Source organism: Hypomesus nipponensis, chromosome 5 (assembly GCF_054491055.1).
Source record: "Hypomesus nipponensis isolate SF chromosome 5, ASM5449105v1, whole genome shotgun sequence".
In the NCBI taxonomy this organism is placed as follows: Eukaryota; Metazoa; Chordata; class Actinopteri; order Osmeriformes; family Osmeridae; genus Hypomesus; species Hypomesus nipponensis.
Genome location: NC_140365.1, coordinates 4,270,945 through 4,284,984, shown reverse-complemented (window position 1 = coordinate 4,284,984; position 14,040 = coordinate 4,270,945). Strand labels below are relative to the sequence as shown.

Genomic DNA, 14,040 nt, shown 5'->3' with positions numbered 1-14,040 from the left:
GACTGGCTTGTCTTTGATTCCCCTGGAATTCCCCTCAACCTCGAGGCTGTGACCCTGGCATCTGCCACCAAATATGGACAGAATGGATGGAGGGATGAGGAGGAGGAGGGAGGGATGAGGGGTTGGAGGGAGGGATGAAGGGTAGGAAGGAAGGATGAGGGAGGGGCGAGGGGCAGAAGGGAGGGATGAGGGGGTAAAGGGGTGGGTTGTGGGACAGGACGGAGATTTGGGGGGGTAGAAGAGAGGGTTGAGGGGGTAGGAGGGTTTGGACAGAGGGATGAGGGGTAGAAGCACAGGCAGATTCTATGGGTCACGACTACACAGATGCCAGTACAGACAGGGTGGGGTCCTAGCACACACACACTCTACCTCTGATTGGCCGAGGATGTCAGGTGACACTGATTATGGGTTTGGATTGGTCGGGCTGGGAATGCAGTGTTTTCGGGAGACCAGGGGATCCTGTCTGCTTGTTCCTCTATGAGCAGAGAACCGGTTGTTCCTCAAACTCTCGTCTCGTCTCTTGCCTCCTGGTTGTAACCGATCTACCCAGTCAGTCACCCGCTGTAACTATAACTTTGCATCATTTTACTGTATATTTATTTAAAAGCGAATTAACTTTCATAAGCACCCTCGCACTTTAGTTGTGTGCGGTGTTTGTTGTTGTTGCTGTAGTTTTGGTTTGTGTTATGGTGTGTGTGTGTGTGTGTGTGAGAACCGAACGGCTGTCTGTGGCTGAGTGTATGCACCGAATTCCTCCCGCACTGCAGACAGTTGGAGGTGCATGATGGGAAGGTGGTTGCTGGGGGTTTGGGGGTTCAGGGGCAGGGAAGGGGGGAGGAGGAAGGGGGGCAGCGGACATGGCGGCAGGCCAAAATCAATTGGCGGTGTAATGAGATGGCCTGGTGCCAGGTTACCATGGTGCTACCCTCTCCACCCGTCTGCCAGAACAGGGCTCAAAATTAAACTGTGAGAGAAAGAGAGAGAGGGGTGAGGGCAGGAGGAGGAGGATGGGGCGAAAGAGAGGGGTGAGGGAGAGAGAGAGAGGGGGCAGGGAGAGAGATAGGGGGATTTTAAAGGAGGGGAGAGAAAAAGAAGGGTGGGGTGAGTTGAGAGGAAGGGAGGAGGGAGAAATAGAGAGGGTGAAGTTAAAGGAGGAGGAGAGAGGAGGAGAGAGAGCAGGGGGAGGGGAAGGGAGGAGGGAGAGAAGAAGGAGAGAGAAAGGGGGAGGTGAGGCTGATGAGAACCACTGTGGGCTATTTCCAACCCCTTCAATGAAGCCCAGGCCGAGCCTGGTTTCAGAGCAGAGAGGTGGAGCGTGTTAACTCCAGGAGGGCTTCATCTCCGAGGTACTTATCCTTCTCCATCTTGCCTGCAAAACACTGTCGTATAAAACCTGGCATTAGATGAAAGCAGCTCCCTGTTTCTCCACTCGACCCCCCTTACCCCTGTCCTCACCCCTGTCCTCATTGCTCCCCTTACCCCTCTCCTTACCCCTCTCCTTACCCCTGTCCTCACCCCTTCCTCACCCCTCTCCTCACCCCTGTCCTCACCCCTCTTCTCACCCCTTTGCTCCGTAGCCCATGTAGCTGCATTAGTCAGTTTAATTTCTCTGTAAATCCCTTCGTTTCTTCATCAGGGACACGTCCCCTCTCCAGGCTGTCATGCTAGATGTGTTAATATTGGAACGTTTGGCAGCATTCTCTGAGTGATTAGCATGAGGAAGGAACTCCTGCAGATGAATAGCAATTACAGAGTGATTTATACAGTAATTGGGTGGACCCCCCCCCCCCCTCTCTCACCCCCACCTTTTCTCTTCGACGACCTCACACACCCTCTCCAAGTCTGATGCTGCATAGTTCTTTTGTTTTCAGGGGATCCTTGGGTTCTTGTTAGAATCCAGTCTGATATATTATGTCTCACTAGGTGACCTGTCTGTCGTCGGTCTAGTGGAGGTAAACAAGCCTTGAAATGTGAATGGAGTTTTTATATTTTTTCAAAGAATTTGGGACTATACAATATTTTGTGTTTTGGCCATAGTATAGTATATTCAAATGTCATTGTTTTTGTTGTTCAGCAATATTTTTGGAGAGCTTATAGAAAAACTTCTACACACATTATTAAGTATCGTTGTAATCGTTTTCTCCAAAAACAAACATCAATTCACTGGATATATTTTCTTTGTTACTTCTTAGTCAATACATTTATTTAATAACCGTCTGCAACAAACAATAAGAAGTGTTGTGTTTGTGTGTGTGTGTGTGTGTGGGGGGGGGGGGGGGTGGGCGGGGGGGCCTGTGCGTGGCAAACAGACCTCAGCTCTCTGGCTCGACTGAGGATGCTAGCCAGCAGCAATGCATGCTGGGAGTGTGGAGACGGCGGTGGCCCCAGTCGTCTGAGGTGTGGAGTAATGGGAGCGCTGGGGAACGGGTGTCGCAGTTGTGCGTGAGCAGAATATCTGAACGAGACGGAGGGAGGGAGAGAGAGAGGCTGGACGGTAGAGGAGGGAGCGAGGGGCGAGCGAGGGGCGAGCGAGGGAGTGACTGAGTGAAAGAGACTGGAGAGATGAGGGGATAAAAGGAGAGAGAGAATGAAATGAGACCCCATAGAGACACGGCTCTCACACACACTCAGTTATTCCATACCAACAATATCTTTACAACATAAAATAGATGTGTGTGATTGGAATATTGATATTCCAAAAAGATACGTAGGTTTGATGCTTCATAGTTACAGATAAATACAAACTTTCTTTCTACTGCCTTTACTGGATATGCGGTACCCCAGAACTAGTGGGGCTGCTGCTCCATGTTAGTGCATGCTCTTTGTGTGGCTATCTCAGCCATGTCTGATGTTAGTTAACCTCTCAGACATAGTCTCCGGCCTGGTAAACAATAATAATGTTTAACTACATGCTCTTATGGTTCTTCCCTTTGACACTTATTTTGGTTGTGTACAATATGTGCTTCATGTTTTGGCTACCCGGAATGTTTTGGGGGCTATCTTGTTGTTATTATCATTGACCTATGCACTTTGTAAAGCTCTCATTTGGAAGTCGCTTTGGATAAAAGTGTCTGCTAAATGGATACATGTGAATGTAATGTAAATGTAAATAATAATTGTATGCTATTCATCTTAGTATTGAAGAGGTTCACACCAGGACTGGGTCTTGCAGTGCTGCATGTCACTCTTTAGTAGATGGTGGATGAGAACACCAGAGTGGCAAAGGTGGAGGGATGAGGCCAAGGAGAGAGAGAGGTAGTGGGGATGAGGCCAAGGAGAGAGAGAGGTAGTGGGGATGAGGCCAAGGAGAGAGAGAGGTAGTGGGGATGAGGCCAAGGAGAGAGAGAGGTAGTGGGGATGAGGCCAAGGAGAGAGAGAGGTAGTGGGGATGAGGCCAAGGAGAGAGAGAGGTAGTGGGGATGAGGCCAAGGAGAGAGAGAGGTAGTGGGGATGAGGTGAGGGAGAGAGAGAGGTAGTGGGGATAAGGCCAAGGAGAGAGAGAGGTAGTGGGGATGAGGTGAGGGAGAGAGAGAGGTAGTGGGGATGAGGTGAGGGAGAGAGAGAGGTACAGATAGAGGGAGATGAAGGGATGAGGCTAGGAAGATAAAAGGAGAGATGGAAGGATGAGGCCAGGGAGGTCATGTAAGGACGGAGGGATGAGGCTAGGGAGAGAGATGGAAGGATGAGGCCAGGGAGGTCATGTAAGGATGAGGCTAGGGAGAGAAAGGGAGAGATGAAGGGATGAGGTGAGGGAGAGAAAGGGAGAGATGTAGGGATGAGGCTAGGGAGAGAGATGGAAGGATGAGGCCAGGGAGAGAGATGGAAGGATGAGGCCAGGGAGAGAGATGGAAGGATGAGGCCAGGGAGGTCATGTAAGGACGGAGGGATGAGGCTAGGGAGAGAGATGGAAGGATGAGGCCAGGGAGAGAGATGGAAGGATGAGGCCAGGGAGGTCATGTAAGGACGGAGGGATGAGGCTAGGGAGAGAGATGGAAGGATGAGGCCAGGGAGAGAGATGGAAGGATGAGGCCAGGGAGAGAGATGGAAGGATGAGGCCAGGGAGAGAGATGGAAGGATGAGGCCAGGGAGAGAGATGGAAGGATGAGGCCAGGGAGAGAGATGGAAGGATGAGGCCAGGGAGAGAGATGGAAGGATGAGGCCAGGGAGGTCATGTAAGGACGGAGGGATGAGGCTAGGGAGAGAGATGGAAGGATGAGGCCAGGGAGAGAGATGGAAGGATGAGGCCAGGGAGGTCATGTAAGGACGGAGGGATGAGGCTAGGGAGAGAGATGGAAGGATGAGGCCAGGGAGAGAGATGGAAGGATGAGGCCAGGGAGGTCATGTAAGGACGGAGGGATGAGGCTAGGGAGAAAGATGGAAGGATGAGGCCAGGGAGAGAGATGGAAGGATGAGGCCAGGGAGAGAGATGGAAGGATGAGGCCAGGGAGAGAGATGGAAGGATGAGGCCAGGGAGAGAGATGGAAGGATGAGGCTAGGGAGAGAGATGGAAGGATGAGGCCAGGGAGAGAGATGGAAGGATGAGGCCAGGGAGAGAGATGGAAGGATGAGTCCAGGGAGGTCATGTAAGGACGGAGGGATGAGGCTAGGGAGAGAGATGGAAGGATGAGGCCAGGGAGAGAGATGGAAGGATGAGGCCAGGGAGGTCATGTAAGGACGGAGGGATGAGGCTAGGGAGAGAGATGGAAGGATGAGGCCAGGGAGAGAGATGGAAGGATGAGGCCAGGGAGAGAGATGGAAGGATGAGGCCAGGGAGAGAGATGGAAGGATGAGGCCAGGGAGAGAGATGGAAGGATGAGGCTAGGGAGAGATGGAAGGATGGGGCCAGGGAGAGAGATGGAAGGATGAGGCCAGGGAGAGAGATGGAAGGATGAGGCCAGGGAGAGAGATGGAAGGATGAGGCCAGGGAGAGAGATGGAAGGATGAGGCCAGGGAGGTCATGTAAGGACGGAGGGATGAGGCAAGGGAGAGAGATGGAAGGATGAGGCCAGGGAGAGAGATGGAAGGATGAGGCCAGGGAGAGAGATGGAAGGATGAGGCCAGGGAGAGAGATGGAAGGATGAGGCCAGGGAGAGAGATGGAAGGATGAGGCCAGGGAGAGAGATGGAAGGATGAGGCCAGGGAGGTCATGTAAGGACGGAGGGATGAGGCTACAGGAACAAAGCAGGGAACAGCTGGGTTCTCCCTCTCCTCGGTTTCGAGTTCCCTCTCTCTTCTCTCGTGTTCATTGTTCCTGCAGCTTGTTTGGGGATCTGTAAAGAAGCAGAGTGAGGAAAGAAGAAAATAAGAAAGGTGATCAGAAAACTAATATTCCGTTTTTGAAAGGTAATATTATAAATATGGAAAAATAATGTATTATTGTTATCATTACTTTTTGTTCTTGTGTGTCTGTGTGGGGTTATCCTGTCAGGAGTGGTATTATAGTATCATCTGAAGAGATCCAAGTATTTTTGGATCAGTCGTAGCTGGTGATGATACTATCAATTGATAATTGCTTCAACTGAAGGAAGCAAATTATATTTTTTCCCTAAATGTCACTGATGCTATCCTGGCACGTGGCCAGTTTCTCTGTGTTCATTATGAACTGGCTGATGTGATGAGGGGAGGGCTGGAGCTGGGTGAGGTTGTGAGTCAAGGCCCTCCTGTGCTGTACCTTCATACCTGCGTTTGTCCTCATCTGACCTCCTCTCCCCTCCTGCTCCTCCCTGTCCTGGGACAATCTGTTATCAGGTTCTTTCTGTGGCAGGGTTCTAGAGCCGTGACAAGGTTCTAGAGGGGTGGTAAGGTTCTAGAGCTGTGGCTGAGGTCTGTAGGGAGGGTTCCGGGGCTGTTGCCGAGTTCTGTGGCAGGGTTCTAGAGCTCTTGCAGGGTTCGAGAGCTCTGGCAGGGTATTAGAGCAGTGGCGGGCTTCTGTGCCAGGTTTCCGGGGCTGTACCCTTGGCTGCAGCACTCACCCCCCCATCCCCCCCGCTCCCCCGGCCGGTCTCCATGCAGGGACTGTGACGGGGGGCTTGGCAGCGGCCTGAAAGTCAAATCTGGTCATTTAGATTCAAGTGGTGACTGTGGAGGAGACAGAAGACCTCGTCCGTCTCCCTGGTTCCCAGATCCAGGTCGCTCATTACCCTTCTCTGCTCGTTCACATGTCTACATCCAGACACCCCGCGAAACGTTTTGTTTCTTTTGACATGTATGTATGCACTTACTTTGGATGAATAGACACAAAACAAGTCTATTATTGTGGAGAAATGCAGTAGTAAACAAGTATTCAGCAGCATGTAGCTGTTGAATTGAATGAAGATCAATTGCAAGGACAATAATGCTTAATGCAATTTGAAGCTTTATTGTATACAAATTGTAAAGGACTCTGGAAAAGCAAATGGGCAATTGGCTGTATCTTTTTGTGTCTGTTGTCCTGAATGACCTCATTTTCAATTGGTAGATTTTGTTTTAGGTTGAATTCAAACACCTCCTATTTGAAAAGAATAGATTACACAGTCAACATAAATTGACATTGTAAAATATCATTAACACATTTATTTTTTAAGAATATATGTAAGGCTGCATAATTATAACATCTCAGATTAGATCAAATGTAGATGTCATGATAATGGAATAAAGCTGACTCACCCTCTTGTCAGCAAGAATGTATTTCTTGAAAATGGAGCATTTCTTACAATGCGGTTACCCTGCAGTTTTAAAACGACTTGTCAGAAATGTCAGAGAGGTGTGCTTGTTATGTAAACAAGGTCCTATCTGGTCTTAATACGGTCATTTACCGCCAATCTATTTAAAGGACGAGAGATTTGCTATGCTTGTCAATTGCATCATTGCTTGGTCAATTACATTCTTCTTCTTGTTGGGAGGAGGAAGTCATTTGCAGCTGCTCTCCAGCGTGGTCACTCAGGAATGATACCCTCCCATCTGGACTGTCTAGGGTCCTCATATCCTGATGAGGCCTCTGGTGGATGAATACAAACCATGGTAGATACGCAGAGACTCAGAGAGAGTATACCCACACAGGGCGTTACCCCCACACATGCATACTGGTCACACACAACACACGCCAGTCATGCACACTTGTTGAAGGAGGAGCGTCATAGCAACAGGCAGGCAGGCAGGCAGGCAGGCAGAGACAGACATGGTCAGACAGGCAGACAGACAGACAGACAGACAGAGACAGACAGACAGACAGACAGACAGACAGACAGACAGGCAGGCAGGCAGGCAGGCAGGCAGGCGTGCAGATTCCAGGCTTCGTCGTTGTGGCTGGCATAGTTCCCCCTAGCATGGCGGGCTGACTAGCGTGGCGGGCTGACTAGCGTGGCGGGCTAGTCACAGCTGTGTGCCATTGCTTTGGCCTGGAAGGAGAATAGGACAAAGGGAGAGGGAGGGGAGCAGGATGGGGAGCGGGATGCCCCGAACACAGGGGTGAGGCTGCGTTTTGACACCCAGGCTTCCTTTTAACAGGACAGGGTGCTCCACACTCACTCCTCTCCGCTCTGCCCCGGCCCTCAGCCATTTTGAAAAGGGGAAAAAAAGTGTCTGCTTTCTCTCTCTCTCTCTCTCTCTCTCTCTCTCTCTCTCTCTCTCTCTCTCTCTCTCTCTCTCTCTCTCTCTCTCTCTCTCTCACACTCTCTCTCTCTCTTTCACTACGTGGCTTGGATTGGACAGGCTCGTACGAGGGTGCTGTGAGGGGAGACAGAAGGAGACGTTTGGGTGATGGCATGTTTGCAGAGAAAAGTTCGGTTGGAAAGCAGTCCTTTTCACTCTCTGCTTTCCTTTAGAATGTTCAGTTCTTTTTTTCCCCAAGGCTGCTGTTCAGCTTCTTTTATTTCTGCCTTAGTGCTGTCAGTCCGTCTCTCCCTCTTATCTCCTCTAACTTTTGTTGCTGTTTTCTTGTTGCGGGTTCATTTTGCCCCTGTCCGTGTTAGGCTGTGTGTTTTTTTTGTTGTCATTTCCCCGTTTGATTTTGTCCCAGAGAGTTTAAGACAAAAGGAAATGTCTTTATTTTGGTTCGCTAAGGAGAATTAGACCTGCTGCCAAGGACCCTGCTGGGATGTAAAAAAAAAAAAAAAAAAAAAAACGTAGCAGGACGAAGCGGCACAGAAAAAAAAAACCTTACGCAGCGCACAGAGTCCCCCGCCACATCATTTTGCCGTCTCTCTCTCTCCGTACATCTCAAACCCATCTCCAGGGTTTGTACCCCGTAAATGAGGACGGACCACTGGGCGGGACAGCGAAAGAGGGAGAAAGAAAGAGGAAGACAGTACCTTTTTCGTAAAATTTCCTCGGTATACTCTTGTTTTAAAACGGAAATGTTATTCTCTTGTAGTTGAGGCACTGTTCTGTGTGTTTTTCTTGGTGTAGTTGTGTTGGCACATGTTTGGGACTGTGTTTGTCTGGGCTTGTGTGTGTCTGTGTGTGTACATGTGTGTGTATCTTATTTCATAGTCGGGCTGCGATGCTGCCTTCTCTGCGTGGTGCTAACTGTTTCTGTGTGTGTTGGCTTTAGGTCTCTTCATTTTGGCTGGAGGGCCGGCCTACTCTGCACCCTAAGCCTGACTCCATTTTAATGCCAGGCGCTGACTGATCTGTCCGACCACCCCCACGTCTCCTCTGGACTCTGATATGTGGCTTTCTGGTACGTTTATAACTGTCTTTTGTTTAGTTTCTCTCTTCTAACTGACCTTCTGCATGTGCTTTATCATGGGATCTGAATACCGACCTTGCTTTTACATTTTTACCTGAAATCTTCCATGGTTTCAATTGACCATGGCACATATGGTTTTAAATTGCGCAAAGAGATTCTTCAGTAATACACGCAATACCTAAAGCAGATGAAATGTGGTTTATCTGTGTGAAACCGCAGTGATAAAAAATATGTATTTGCTCTTAATCAAAGAATTAGCGCAGTGTCTCCAAATAAACATATTTTTTTCGAATTGAAATTCATGTTCTGTTTAACCGCATATTTGAAATGGCGTTCAAATACAAGGATCCCCAAAATCTATTTGTATATGTTAAATATGTGTTTCGTAGCTGTGTCTACACTTCCATATTTTTTATGTACAGTCTTGGTGGATTTACATAACTCCTCAGTCTCTGCAGCATGAACTGTCACTATGCAGTGCATACAGTGACTCAAAGAAACATCCACATTCACATTTCTGTTTGAATAGGCATATTTTTATCTTTATTCGTTGCTGGAATTGTAGAAAAGCTGGAGGAAGAGGAATGTTGTTGTGGAAATGACCTGGGACTCTAAGGAAGGATGATGCATAAGGAGTCACTGAATACTCTGATACAGTATCAGCTAGATGTGTGGCAAATAGTGTCTGCCTGTGGTTGTTTATCTGATTGTAGATACGTCCTTTTATCTCTGCCTTCCTGGTAGCAGTGTTTCAGTGCCAGTACACAAAAGAACAAAGTCAAGTTAAATCTGGATTATGGATATTTTTTATGTGAAGTGAACCTCCGTCAGAATTCAGAAGTTGATTCGGTCTTAAAATAAATGTTTTGCGATTTCCAATAAAGTCAAATATATATGAATTTAGCAAGGAGTTTACATTTCTTTGACTTTTTCACTGCAATTCTAAATAGCGATCACACTAAATAACAGTCTGAATATAATAATATTCACTGATCTTTCTCCTCTTCGGGAGTTCGATATAAGCAATACTATAAGACAGAAATTACAGATCATTTCTTGCACATCTGACAGTTATGTGTGTAATTCAGTGTGCCGTGCTCAACAAAATGTATTTTCTCTCCTCCAGATGATAGTGTGACCTATGGGTTGTAAAGGTTTTTCAATTATATTTTTCAAGGTCTTAAAATCATTTGATGAGGTGCATCTCGTTTCATTTCAAATTCCAGAGACAGACCATTCAGTCAACTGTTCATAACAAAAATGTGGTACTTCAATCCTGATTCAGTAATGGTGGCTTGTCTGTGGGGGGTTGAGTTCGTTACAGCGATTTTAACATTATCTTGAAATTTCTAAACGTGAGTACAACATGCTGTTTAAAAAGTTATTGTCTTTTAATGTTGAAGAAAATTGACTTTGACCCTTTAGGTTGTTGTGAGGATGAGTGGGATGAAAGCGCATGTTGCTATAAAGCTGTTTCTAACCAGACAGGAACTGCTGTCCTGATAGGTGATGTGGGGCGTGTAGAGACTTTAACTGACGCAGTGCTGGTTAGAACAGAGAAGCTGCAGCCCTGTGTGTTCGTCTGCGCTCCTCATCTGACCTCCAGTCAGATTGCTCTCCTCCCGGGTCATCCACCTTTCCTCCAGCTGCTCTGTCTGACTCCATACTCCTGAGGACCAATCAGGGATTATTAAAGTTTTGAAAAAAGACGTTGGACTCCGTCTTCTGAGGTTCCCCTTCGCGGTGAGGACATCGCCAGCCGCCACAAACCCGTAGATCCGAACTTGTGGTGACTTGGCCGCACAAGCTCGTGTCTATAGGTATGTGTCTCCCTGGCCCGGGCAGCACCGCGGGAAGCCGTCCTCTTGGACCTGACAGGACTGAGATCAGAGTTTAAGGCCTGAAGGACCGGGGGGGCTCAGTCAGGAGAGGACGGGTTTGGTGGCATGGTAGGATTGTGGGAGATGGTGTTTGGTGGCATGGTAGGATTGTGGGAGATGGTGTTTGGTGGCATGGTAGGATTGTGGGAGATGGTGTTTGGTGGCATGGTAGGATTGTGGGAGATGGTGTTTGGTGGCATGGTAGGATTGTGGGAGATGGTGTTTGGTGGCTTGGTAGCATTGTGGGAGATGGGGTTTGGTGGCATGGTAAGATTGTAGTAGACGTGGCTGCTTGATGAAGAGGGGGGATTGCAGACCGACGCTCCAGTCACATGTCTTTAGAAGACACGCCAATGAAGCTCCACCCTCACTATGACTAATCTGCCCAGCAACAGACCTCTGGAGGCCCATCTCATCTCCCAAACAAACCACACCTACCCCCAACATCATCGCGAACATGTTCTCCAACGCGTCCAAGGTCACTGCTTCAAACCATCTCAGAATGACGATCAATTCGGAAATGGTGGAAAGCCCACTCTGTCTTCACGTTCACACTGAGCTTTTACCGACCCAAGTCCCCGCCAGCCTCCATGTCCTCCATCACAGGACATCACCCTGATGTCCTGCCTTCATCACACTGTTGTCCCAGGTTGAGGTAGTAGGTTGTATAGTTTAGAGTGACATCACAGGAGATAACTGTACAGCCTCCTAGCTTTCCCTGAGGGAACACCACACTTGGACGACGTCCCCACACACCTTGGACAATGTCGCCATACCTGGAGGACATTGCTACGCGCCCTGGATGACCTCACCACACCTGGATGATGTCACCACACACCTTGTATGACCTCACCACATGAGGATGACATCCCCTGGCCTGGATGACAGTGATATGAACAATAGTTTTTTACTCTGGTGTCTGTATATTGTGGGTGCTATTAATTGGCAGTTAATATGAAACTTTTAATCAAAAATGTTGTCAGTTAGTTCACAGCAAGTAAACAGTTAGAACTATTTACATATGATAGTTTTTTTCCCTGCATTTCGTTTGGTTCAGTAAGAAAATTTGATTTCAGCACAGGAAGGAGAGTTTTTTTATTTCAGCACAGGAAGGAGAGTTTTTTTTGTTTGTTTTTTAAGAATTGTTGCAAGCTATCAATGGAAACAATAAGACAACCACTGTTCACCAATTGAATGTCCAACAGCTCATAATTGCACTACTTACACAGAAACATCGTTTTTTTTCTTAAACAAACGTTGGCGCAGTAGTTTGCATGCTGGTTTGTGTGTGTGTGTGTGTGTGTGTGTGTGTGTGCAAGGTGAACAGACGGATGAGTTGAGGAAGATAACTGACAGAGAGAAAAGAAGGTTCTGGAAGGAGACCAGGAGAGGGGACCTGTAGCTCCAACATGCCAGAGCAGCGAGGATCATGCCAGGTTAATTAAAGAGAGGAACAACTATAGGGAACTAAAGAAGGAAAATCACTCCTACGCAGGTTTAAACTGGTTTGATTTTGCTGTTGATGTTACACAGTATATTATTACAGTTACACGATGATATTGCAGGGCTTTAATGATCGTGAACAAACATTTTTCGTCAAGTTTATTAAATCATTTTTTCCCTCCCTGCCGTAAGAGGTGTTGGAATTCGAGTTAAGGGTTAATCTCAACATACAAGATGTTAGTGTGTCGTCCAACAATAGATTCTTTATGTCCCAATGGTGAACGTGACTCTGCCAACATGTTTGCCTAGTGAGATCACTGCTCATTTTCAGAATGTTTAGTGAATAATCAATAGTTCCATTGGTTCCGTTAGCTGGGTATCATTGATGAGTCACATCCCTGTTTCAAATGTAACCGAATACAACCCACTGAATACTGTACATAGTAAACCTACCTACTCTGCTGCTGTGCACGAATATACACAACAACCTCATAGGATTGTTTATCATTCATGTCATTTAGCAGACGTAAAACAAATTCAAACCTGATCTGCAGGCAAATACTCGACCACTGAGCTGTGCTCATTTGTTCTCATCGTTCTCTTTTTTCTTAAAACTTTTTTTACTTTTACTTAAAAAATTGCACAATTGGTAAATAACACACGAACTGGAAACAGACATCCACTAAAATACATTGCAAACCCATACCGATATCCCATTCTCAGCTTTCTCAGCAGCACATCTCATAAGAGTTGTGGCATGCTGCTTCCAGTTTCACATTTCAAATTGCGTGTGTGTAGATCGACTGTTTTTTCTGAGGAAATCGTAATGACATCAAACAGAACCACCCCACCCCCAATGTGTTCCGTTCGTCTCCCCCAAAAAGTATGCAACCATAGCGACAGATGTTGTCCCTTTACCACGGAACACTCGGCCTAATCCTCAACCAGGAACTCTCCTGTTCTCAGACAGGCTCAGCATGGGTGTGACCAACTCAAGATTCAAAATTAACTTTATTGTCTGGAAATTATGCTCGTGCTTTCAGCCATGCTGTAGCCGTAAAAGAGAAGCAAACCACGTTCAAAACGCGAATAAAAACAAACAGCAAGGTTCATAAAGCACGTAGACAAACATACAACAACAAAATACATTGATAAGAGCAAAAATCTGCTTCAATCCTTTTGATATTAGCAATAATGACTGCATGCAGACCATCAGGCAGAGTCAAACCTGCAAGACAGAACAAGGCTAGGCCCGACCAACCAGGCTCCCCTGGACTTCCTCTAAACAGTAATATAACCACCCATTTGGGTATAGGGTTAGCCATGATCATAATATTTTTGCTGTAAATGTTCCTGAGGTTACCCCCCCAAAATTGCATCCATTAGAATGATTTATAACACAAATAACCTTCATTATCATTTCCAACAGACCTTTAGCATTATAATAAGGAATTTACACTGATAAAACAATATATGTAAATACCTTTGATGTTGGTTGATAAAATGTTTTTATTTGCTTTGATTTTTTCTATGTATGTATTTTAATATTGTATCAAGGCTTGTGTGATGCTGCTGTGTATAGCGGTCCTGAGTATAGAATTATAATGTTAGGTGTTATAAAGAGGATTAACCCAAAATGTCCTAAATCTTTAAACCCAAATGTTACCAACAGATTGTGGTAAATGCTTGAATTTTTGGAAGGTCGTCGCAAAAATCTGTAAATTTCAACGCTATTATATTCATTAGATTTAATATTTTTCACGACCCTTTGCTACTTAACAAATGCAAAAACAAAAATGGTATTTAGCAGGTGTTGGAACAGAGTAATTGCAGAACATTAACCCCATCATTAAGACACACCCACCAACAAATGATGACCTTCACGATACTGTAAACACAACATTATTCTCCAGATGGAAAGTGTTTATTGTTTGTTTGTGCGTGCTTGTAGACACAGGATCAAGGCCGGTTTGGACACACAGGTCACATGGAACAAAACCTGTGCATACAGTCAAAGATTTGCAAATGTTCATAATTGCACACTCATCT

The 14,040-nt window shown here is 46.6% G+C and overlaps 1 long non-coding RNA gene across 2 annotated transcripts in view; it reads left to right on the top strand.

The window, feature by feature from the left end:
• Nucleotides 1-9,575, top strand: part of LOC146287916 (uncharacterized) — a 34,818-nt gene extending 25,243 nt beyond the window's left edge. For both annotated transcript variants that reach the window (XR_014755189.1, XR_014755188.1), the window contains exon 4: nt 8,531-9,575. This is a non-coding gene — a long non-coding RNA (uncharacterized LOC146287916). The remainder of the gene's footprint in view (nt 1-8,530) is intronic.
• Nucleotides 9,576-14,040: the final 4,465 nt, after the last annotated feature.